The 10,858-nt window shown below is 41.4% G+C and overlaps 1 long non-coding RNA gene across 1 annotated transcript; it reads left to right on the forward strand.

Annotated features, from left to right (window-relative positions):
* Positions 1-1,449: 1,449 nt before the first annotated feature.
* On the forward strand, positions 1,450-10,445 carry LOC126994895 (uncharacterized). The gene is made up of 3 exons (XR_007749673.1): positions 1,450-1,582; positions 6,061-6,122; positions 7,004-10,445. It is a non-coding gene; the product is annotated as an uncharacterized LOC126994895 (long non-coding RNA).
* The last annotated feature ends 413 nt before the right edge of the window (positions 10,446-10,858 follow it).

The raw sequence follows: 10,858 nt of genomic DNA on the forward strand, positions 1-10,858 counted from the left end.
GCCCTACCAGTCATTATCCTTGTGAGCTGGGTCTAGTTAGAAACTCCCCAATTGAATCTCTGTGTCTTTTCACCTAGTCGAGGATACCACCATCTTCCACCTTAGAGTGAAACCCTGGCGTTACTTCTATTTCCATCATCCCATTGCTCTTACAGTCACTTGCCCTGGATCCCGACCTAGCAACACCGCTGTCCACGGCTCCTTTGTCATCTTGGAGGCCTGCAGTCTCACATCCCACAACCTAACCACTAAACAATCTAACCATCTATTGCTTAACCAAACCTTTCATACCTACAACCTCAAACCCTTTCACTTGCCGACACCAACAACTCCCCTACAACTCAAACCCTTACACTCTTTAGGAGACACCTTACCCAAACTCACTGCACCGAACATCACCCTACAACCCATTTCCTCTCTCACCATCTGGCCAGAACTTCGCCCCGACACTGTATACCCCATCCTCGCGTCACTGACTACGGTACTGACGCTCACTGTGATCCTAGCTACCCTCCTCATCTGTGTCTTCCACCGCCGCTACGCCTTCCTGCGTCGAGCCGTCCTCCAGCGCCCCTTACAGCCAGCAACGGCATAGGCCATATTCCCGTTGTCCAATAATATTTTTTTTTTTCATTGAGCATAATTGTATTCATATGCCATTTATCTATACCCAGAGGACAGGATAATTTCTTACAATAACTAACTAACATGCAAGTCCTCTGTGATATGTATCTATTTACTATTTGTATATACACCTATATCTCCATATACAACCAATTTTTTTTTGTTTCCATATTTTAACTTAACCATGTATGTATTCCCATACCATTTATTCCATGATCATGATCATATTTTCTACTATATATTATTTCTCATGTTATATTTAGTTAATAAATCATTCTCCCGGGAGTTTAGATATTAGAAAACAAATATTTTTTTTTGTGCACTTATCTTTATTAATTTAGACACCATTCCTCTTGGTCATGTAACCATGTGCCAATTGTTTAACTGCATTTAACTGCTATTTGCCCCTCATGGGCTTATCATCCTGTATCCCATTCATTATTTTTTTTTCCCATTCCCTTATACTGTGTACTTCCTTTCTCGTCTTCATACTTTCTATACCTCATTTTGCCCGGCCATCCTTGTACATAGAGTTTTACTCTCATCGTGGCGTGGGCGCCACGCTAGCCTGACCGAGCATTGTAAACATGTAAATATTAATCCTAAATATCTATCCGTTTCCACTTCTTCTCCTTCTATCTGTATAAATCCTATTGTGACTAGGCAACCTCATGAACGAAAGATGACGCACATAGCTTGTGCGGCTGCCGAGGGCAGTCATCATTTCGTCTAGATAGAGTTCACATCACCGCTCCGTGTAAGACACAAAACCAGTAAAAAGACAAGTTAAGCAAGGACTTTAACTCCAAACCTGCTAAACTTATACCTGGAGGGCATCCAGTGTCTGTTATCACTCACCTTAGGTAGTCTGTGAAGGTCCAGTCATCACTGGTGCACGTGTATCTTACCTGTGATCAACACCGGCAGCCACAGACTCCTGCCCAAGGAACGAACACAGGTGAGCCAATATTTTACCTCGCCAGACTTATCCTTTAGAATAGATACATAAGAACATAAGAACGTAAGGAGTCTGCAAGAGGCCGGTTGGCCTATACAAGGCAGCTCCTGTACACTCAACCCCACCTTACCTCACCATCCATGGCTTTATCTAACCTCTTCTTGAATGTATCTATGGTATTGGCACCCACAACATGGCTCCCAAGCCTGTTCCATTCGCCCACCACTCTATTAGTGAACCAATTCTTGCCTATGTCTTTGTTGAATCTGAATTTGTCTAACTTAAAACCATTGCCACGCGTCCTACCTGGCTCTTTCACTCTCAAAATTTTATTGACATCCCCTTTATTAAATCCCTTCATCCATTTATAAACTTCGATCAAGTCTCCTCGCACCCTTCGCCTTTCTAGAGAGTGTAGATTTAACTGCTTTAGCCTGTCTTCATAAGGCAAGTTCCTCACTCCCTGAATCATCTTCGTCATCCTCCTCTGTACAGATTCTAACATCTTGATATCCATTCTATAATAGGGGGACCAGAACTGAACTGCATAATCGAGATGAGGTCGAACTAGTGCTAAGTAAAGTTTGAGGATGACTTCAGCGCTCCTATTGCTCACGCTCCTTGAGATGAAACCTAGTACTCTGTTTGCCTGATTTTTAGCCTGAATGCATTGAGCCCTAGGACGGAGGTCAGCGCTCACTAGGACTCCTAAGTCTCTCTCCCGCCCAGACCTGCTTAGAGGAGTGTCATTTAAGGAGTAATTGTGTAAGGGGTTATTCCTACCTACACTCAAAATGCTACACTTACAGACATTGAATTCCATCTGCCACTTCCTCGCCCAATCATATAGTCTGTCAAGCTCATCCTGGAGAACGGTAGCGTCGCTGTCTGATTGGATTACTCTACCGATCTTGGTATCATCTGCGAACTTACTGACATCGCTACTGATTCCTGTGTCCAAGTCATTGATGTAAATAATAAAAGCAGAGGACCCAGCACCGACCCCTGTGGGACTCCACTCGTAACACTGCCCCATTCAGATTTTTTACCATTAATTTGCACTCTCTGCTTCCTACCACTAGCCCTAATCCAGTTCAAAACTTTCCCATCTACGCCGTTAGCCTTTAATTTTAGTAATAGCCGGTGATGAGGGACTTTGTCAAACGCTTTACTGAAATCTAGATATAGCAAGTCATAGTTTTCATCTCTGTCAACCGCCTCGATTACTTTAGTGTAGAAGGACAACAGGCTAGTAAGGCAAGACCTATCATTCGTGAAGCCGTGTTGTGAGTCATGAATTAGACTATGTTTCTCTAGAAGGTCCCGAATGCTCCTGGCCATAATTGACTCCAACATCTTGCTTACAACTGATGTTAAGCTAATTGGGCGATAATTTGAGATGGCTGACTTGTCTAACTTTTTGAAATTCGGCGTCACATTAGTTGCTTTCCATTGGTTGGGCACATACCCAGAATTTACCGACATTTTAAAGATATCGGCAAGAGGGCCACTAAGGACTTCCTTGCACTCTTTCAGAACCCTTGGGAATACTTCGTCTGGGCCCGGCGATTTGTTTTTCTTCAACCTACCAATCTCATCCTGGACTACTTGCCTAGTGATGATCACATCCCTCAACTTGTCGTTCTCGTCACCCTCATATATCTGAACTCTCTCCGGAATGGTTGTTAGATTTTCCTGCGTGAAAACTGAGAGGAAATAGTCATTCATCATTTGGCTCATATCTTCTCCATTCTCAACGAGCTCGCCCGTGTTTGTTTTCAACGGTCCAATTCTGTCCCTTGTTTTCGTCCTGTACAATTTGAAGAAGCCCTTGGGATCGCTCTTGGCCTCGTTGGCTACCCTAATCTCATAATTTTTTTTGCAAGGCGGGTGTTCTTCTTCACCGACCTGGCTAGCTCAACATACCTACCCCTGAGGTGGATCTCTCCGTTCTTTATTTTCCTATAAATTCCTCTCTTCAAGCCTATTTCATGCTTGAGTCTGCGGGTCATCCATTTGGGGTCGTTATTTTCCTTCCTACGTGCTTGGTAAGGATATGCTGTCTCTGACCCTCTGCAATTTCTCTAACTAAATTATTGTAGGTCATTTCACATGGTTCCCCTGTCTTTCCGGTTCCAGCCCTGAGATCTGGCCCTCATCCAGCCCTAAGGTTTCCCAATTTACCTCCTCAAGGTGTTTTCTGAGCCCCTCATAATCAGCTCTTCTAAAGTCGGGCACCAACACCGGGTTGAGTTCATGGGTCACCGCCCAGTCTAATTTAAACCTAATTTCCTTGTGATCACTGCCACCTAATTCTCCCCAACATCTAGCTCGCTGATCATATACTCGGTGTTAGTTAAGACCAAGTCCAGAATGTTGTTACCCCTGGTGGGCTCTGTTACTGTCTGCTTGAGAAAATTATCTTGTATTACTTTCAGAAAATCCTCAGACTCTAGATCACCCACCACGCCTTCCCAATCTATATTCCTATAGTTAAAATCCCCCATTATGCAGACATTTTTGCTCCTGCTCGCCCTGCCTACCTCTTGTAGTAATATATCAGTGTCCTGCCTGCTGAGGTTGGGTGGCCTGTAAAGAACCCCTAGAATTAGTTTGTCCTTCCCTTTGTGGACGTCCACCCAAACTGATTCTGAGTCGCCATTTGTTTGAATAGAGTTGTTAGCGGAACATTTAAGTGTGTCTTTAACATAAAGTGCTTCCCTTTCTATCTTTGTGAAACATCTGGTAACCATCTATTTCATACTCAGACATGAAGTTTTTGTTGGCAGTATCTACCCATGTTTCAGTGATAGCTATAATGTCGAATTTCTCGACACATGCTATCCCCCTCAGGAGATCTATATTTTTCCTGAGACTCCTACTGTTGGTGTAATAAGCCGTTAGCCCATCCTTTCTTATATCCTTTCGATTTCTCCTGCGCCCCCTAGTCCCAGTCTGCGATGCACTGACAGGCCCTCCCCCCTCGCCTACTCTCAAAAATCCTGTAGGGTGCTAAGTGATCGCTCGAGGGAGTCTGCGAGAACCTCCACCCCCTGGAGTGACAGGTGCACGCCATCCTTGGCATACAAGGTGCCTTTATTGTAGAAGAGGTCCCAATTGTCAAGGAAAAGCCAACCATTTCGCTTACAGTGGGCCGCCAGCCTGCTGTTTACTGCTAAGGCTCTGGAAAGCCATCCCTCTCCCAACCCCCTCCTCGGCAAAACCCCACAAACAGCCGGCACCCCCCCGAAGTCCCTCACTTTAGCAAACGATTCCCTGAAGCGCCGAAATATCTCTTCGCTACCCACCTTACTGATGTCATTACCACCGTAACTGCAGAAGACGATTGGCTGTGTCCCCTCCCCTGCTAAAATTTCCTCCATTCTGTCAGATACGTGCTGGATGCCTGCCCCGGGAAAGCACACTCGAAGCCTATTTTCCTTATCCCTTGAACAAAAGTACCTGTCAATGAACCTGACTTGAGAGTCCCCAACCACCAGTACTTTCCTCTTATTAACTTTGTCAGTAGACGGAAGGGAAGCCGCTACAGGAGGAGAGGGAGGGGCGGCAGCAGGGGAGTGGGAGGAGGAGGAGGAGGAGGAGGAGGAGGAGGAGGAGGAGGAGGAGGAGGAGGAGTGGAAGAAGGAGAGAGAGGAAGGGGATGACGTCGAAGGGGGAGGGGGGGAGGAGGAGGTGGCTGAGGTGGTGGCGGAGGTGGTGGGGGAGGCAGGGGAGGAGGATAGAAACTCTTTTAACCTAACACACCTGTTAATCTTGTGACTGACTTCAACAAACGTTTCTCACCAACCGTACCAAACCCAAAACAATACCTATTTGGGTCACTAATGTCTGTTATTTCATTTTTACTTGACTAACCTCCCAGAGGCGATAAACCAAACCTAATCATATTAACCTAACCTGGGTAAATTTATCATTGACATATAGTTATTTCAACTTAATCTGTTATTTAAGATAGCCAGTTTTAACCAAATCAACTATTATTTAGAAAAGTTGATATTTTTAACCATACGTAAATGTCAGAAGTGTCCTAACAAAATTACCTTCCTTTGCTTATTTTTAATAACCAAACCAAATCAATTTGACGTATCGGTAGCTCTTAAAGGGAATCCCTGAGTGTTGCAAAATGATACTAATACCCATGCTAGCTAGCATTGTAGTATTGTTTTATTTGTTTTGGTCATGTCTTTTTTCACATTTGAAATTAATTAGTTCACAGTATATTATGGCTTTTGTTATTTGCAGCTTCCTTTCTTATGAAGATCTAAAAGTGAATTTTATGATTATTCTTAGTCTTACTCCCAAATAGCTATAAAAGTCAATCAACAATGCTATATCTTTATGAACAAAAAGAATTGCAAATTGGTCCATGAGTCAAGAGTTTTGACTTCTGGACAAGTATAGATATAGATATTGGGCAGGTGCCAAAGCATTTCTAATTGTAATGTATCTATTTGCAGTGATCGTGATGACATTGACAACAACGAGCAAGTCCTCCTTGACCTACAGTGACCTCAAGCTGGTATTCACCACATAACATTATTGTTTAATCATTTAGTTTTTGTCATCCAGCATCAAGAAATCATTCCCATGCAAGAATATAATGCACAATATAAGAAACTTCACTTGCTAGAAAATAAGACAATGTTGCCAGCCCATATAGTGTGCACTGTGCAGTAAATAACTCATGTAGATAATGCCTGTTATTCTATCACATACTTCTGTCGATGCAATGTCTTTTAGTTCTTGCTAAGGGTATATTAATTATTAATCCATTCTTATTTTTCCGACTACCATTTCCTGTGTCAATACGTCAGTCAGTTCAGTACTTTTATTTTCTTAGCTTGTGTTTTGCAATTCTTTGCCAATTAAATCACTGGACACATCTTGATAAATAATACAGATTTAATTATCATATATCAGTCCCATAAGTTTATTTCAGATGCTCTTAAAACAACATCTGTCCATTCATAGTCCAGCTTAACCTGGTAGCAGCAACAGGCCAAATTTGTGGCTTTACCGTGTACCAGCGACGGACCACATTTTTGCCATGATATAAACCCCCCAAAATAGATGATGCATCAACTGATCACAAATGCGTTGATATATATTATGAAATGGTTTGCATGAGTGATGATTTTTTCTCATTTTTCTTGCTTGGAGGGACCTTTAAGAAACGTGATCCCTGCAGCTACCAGGTTAACCTCTTTTAGTATTGTACACTAATCAAGAAAAAACATCCCGATTAATATATATATATATATATATATATATATATATATATATATATATATATATATATATATATATATATATATATATATATATATATATATATATATATATATATATATATATATATATATATTATGTAGTTTATTTGAACTTGTACTCATATTTCAGGGCCAAACATGATGTGGAAGAAGAAATCAGTTGTCTCCATCAGTCGGGTTTGTGCCATGGCAGCTTTCTCCAGCTGTCCGGCAGAGGTCCAGTCCATGCCATAGAGAAATTCAGCCCCCAACAAGGAGATGGCATGCCAGAGATGGATCCGCAGCTTCTCCTCCAATCAGTCAATCCTTGCAATCCCTTTTCTCTTTTCTCTCCTTCTGTACCACCATGCTTACACATAACTGATCCAAGGTACTTAAACTCATTAACCTCCTCCATTTCTTCACCATTCAAAATTATTTCTCATTCTTTTTCACATTCAATGGGCATACAAAATCTACAACCTCCCTTCTACTCTGCTCACTCACTCTGCTCACAAACCATCACTTTACTTTTGTTGACATTTATTTTCAACTTTCTCCTTTTACATACACTATCAAACACTGACCAAATTTTGTAAGTCACTTTCATTTTCTGCAATGAGCACTGCGTCATCAGCAAATAAGATTGAATTCATCACCCACTTCCTTCCCTCCCTCAGCATACATTTTTACTTCAATTTCCCCAACTTTGCTCTTCATTTTTCATAACACTATCCATATAAATATTGAACAACCCATGGTGACATGACACACCCCTGCCTTAAGCCCACTTTCATCTCAAAATGTTCACTTGTTTCTCCAGTAATTTTGACACATGCAGATGCATCCTCATAGAAAGACTTTATTGCATTAAGCAGTTTTCCTCCCACACCATATACCTTTAAGTTGTCCCATGTACAATGCCAGCCAATCGACTCTGTCATAAACTTTCTCTAGAATACCTAGATCCATGAAGGCAGCATAGTGTTTTTTCCTTTTGCTAATATTTTTTCTACTACCAACTTGAACGAAAAATCTGATCCACACATCCCCTTCCCTCCCTGAAGTCTCCTTGTTCTTCACTGATTTTCTCTTCTGTAAGTCTTTGCACAATCTCAATTAGGACTTTTACATATACCTTTCCGGGTAGCCTACACTCAGCAGACTTATACCCCTACAACTCCCACCTCGCCTCTCCTGCCCTTCCTCTTGTAAACTGGGACCATGATGGCTTTTATCAAGTCTGCTGGGACCTCCCCCCCCCCTTCCCAGGCCACTTCACAAATCTTGACCATTCATATAGTAACTTCATCTCCACACTTCAACACTTCTGCTGTGATTCCGCTCAATTCATTCATCATCATCTCATCAACGCCTGTTCCTAGGAGCTCCCACCAGGGGATTGCCACGGCAGAAGTTTCCATCTTTCTCTATCCAGACACTCCCTCCTTGCCCGCTCAAAGTTTCTCCAGGATCCTTCACCCTTCTCCCTAACGTACTCCTGCACCCTATCCCTCCATTTCACTAGAGGTCGTCCTCTAGCATTCCCTTCCTCTATCTCACTCCCATACACCCTTCTGGTCATCTTACTCTCCTCCATTCGCTCCATGTGGCCAAACCACTTTAAAGTCTGTCACTTCACTTCTTCCACCACTCCACACTTCTTCCCTTCACCACCGTGACACATTCCAAAACGCCTGTACACACTTTCATTACTCATTCCATCCATTCTACTCACACCACAAGCACTCCTCAAATAACAAATTTCCACTGCCTGCACTCTAGACCTCTGACTTTCATTTCAGGCCCATGTTTCACTTGCATATGTGAGGGTTGGTACTATTATTGTATTTTTAACTGATAACTGATCCAAGGTACTTAAACTCATTGACCTCCTCCATTTCTTCACCATTCAAAATTATTTTGCATTCTTTTTCACATTCAGTTCCCTCTCTATATGGGCATTTAAAATCTACAACCTCACTTTTACTCCCCTCACAAACCATCACTTTAATTTTGTTGACATTTACTTTCAGCTTTCTCCTTTTAGAGACACTATCAAAATGAGCACCGTGTCATCAGTAAACAGGATTGAATTCATCACCCACTTCCTTCCCTCAGCATACATTTTTACTCCAACTTCCCCAACTTTGCCCTTCATTTCTCTCATGACACCATCCATATAGATATTGAACAACCACGGTGACATGACACACCCCTGCCTTAATCCCACTTTTAACTCAAAATGTTCACTTGTTTCTCCAGTAATTTTGACACATGCAGATGCATCCTCATAGAAAGACTTTATTGCACTGAGCAGTTTTTCTCCCACACTGTAAATCTTTAAAACATCCCACAATGCAATCCAATCGAATCTGTCGTAAACTTTTTCAAAGTCCATGAAGGCAGCGTCTAGTTTCTTTCCTTTTGCTATTATTTTTTCTCCTACCATCCTGAAGGAAAATATTTGATTGATTCCATCAGTTCCTGCTGCTTTTCCATTTTTTCATCTTTTTAATGCCTGATTTACTTCTTCGTATGTTATACTTCTTTCTTTATATACTCCTCCTCTACCTCCACTCAAAACTGTTGCTGTTACAGCTGCTGGACGTCCATCCTCAAAATTCATTAAGTTTTTGAAATATTCTCTCCATGTCTCTTTCACAGCTTCCCCGTCTTTGAACATCTTTCCATTCTCACCCATAACTTCATTAATTTTCCTTGGGGAGATATTATTGGGGTGATGCTTTTCTTTCGTTTTTTACTTCTTTCCAATATGATTTCCTGTTCCCTTTATATTTTTCACTTAGTCTTTTCCAAAGTCTTCACCAACTCTCTTCTTACTTTCTTTTATTGCTTGTTTTAATTTCATTTTGCATTCTCTATATTTCTTTTTCCTTTCCCTTTTTACTTGCTCAACCACATTTCTTTCTTAAGTTTTCTTAAAAAAGTTCCCTTTTCTCTTTTACTATCCTCCTTATCTCTTCTGTCCACCATGAATTTCCTTTTCTTTTTCCATCTCTCACCACTTTCATCCCTAACACTTTTTTGTTGTAGTTAACACTACTTCTTTAAATGTTCCAAAAACTTTTTCAATATCTGTACTATCTTTCACACTTTCCCATTTTTCACTTAAGGCATCTACCATTTCACGTTATACTCATCTTTTATTTTTTTTTTTCCTGTAACTTTTCTATCTTCAGTATTTCCTTTTTTACTTCACCTTTCTTTTCAAACACCCACTTTTGCAAAATGGTCAGAGCCATCGAACATCTCGCTTACTACCTTCGCGTCACAGATATCCTTTCTCAGTCTTCCATCTACTGCCACATAATCAATTAATCCTTTCTGCTCATAATCATTCCCCCTCCTCCATGTGTATATGTGGATATAGGCAAAAGTAATAAAGCCCCACACATCAGAAGTTGTATTGCTTTGCCTGGGTTATGCAGATGATGTAGTATTAGTGGAAGGATTTTGCCTGATCCTAAATGACTTTGGTATGGAATGGAAACTTATCTTTAAACATAATAATGGAAATTCACACCAGCAGTAGGACAGCGGGTGCTGGGAAACAATATCTTAGAGGTAATAGAAACATGGTTATTTAGCATTTGAGATCAGCAAGGAGGCCATAGGAGAAAGTACAAAGAAAACTGAATGAAGCCAAGGTAAGGAAAATGACGGGTGTTAACATCAGTGGTAGAGAAGGGAAATTAGCCAGTATGAATATGGAAGTTGCTTTTGGATGGGGAAAGTAGTAACCCCACAGTTATCTTGTATGGGTCAACAGGACTAACACTGAAGATGTCGGGAGATTAGAAGTCATTCAAGACCAGTTGGCATGATAGTGTTCACATGCTCTCAGGGGATATGGGGTGAAGCTTCTGAGAAAGGTTAACCAAGGGGAAGCTGAGTTTCAAAGAGAGGAAATGAGTGAACACCGGTGGGCCAAATTAATATAACACTGGAAATTCAAGACAATCCCCTTTGGAGAAAGGAAATA

Source organism: Eriocheir sinensis, unplaced genomic scaffold (genome assembly GCF_024679095.1).
Source record: "Eriocheir sinensis breed Jianghai 21 unplaced genomic scaffold, ASM2467909v1 Scaffold91, whole genome shotgun sequence".
Taxonomy (NCBI): domain Eukaryota; kingdom Metazoa; phylum Arthropoda; class Malacostraca; order Decapoda; family Varunidae; genus Eriocheir; species Eriocheir sinensis.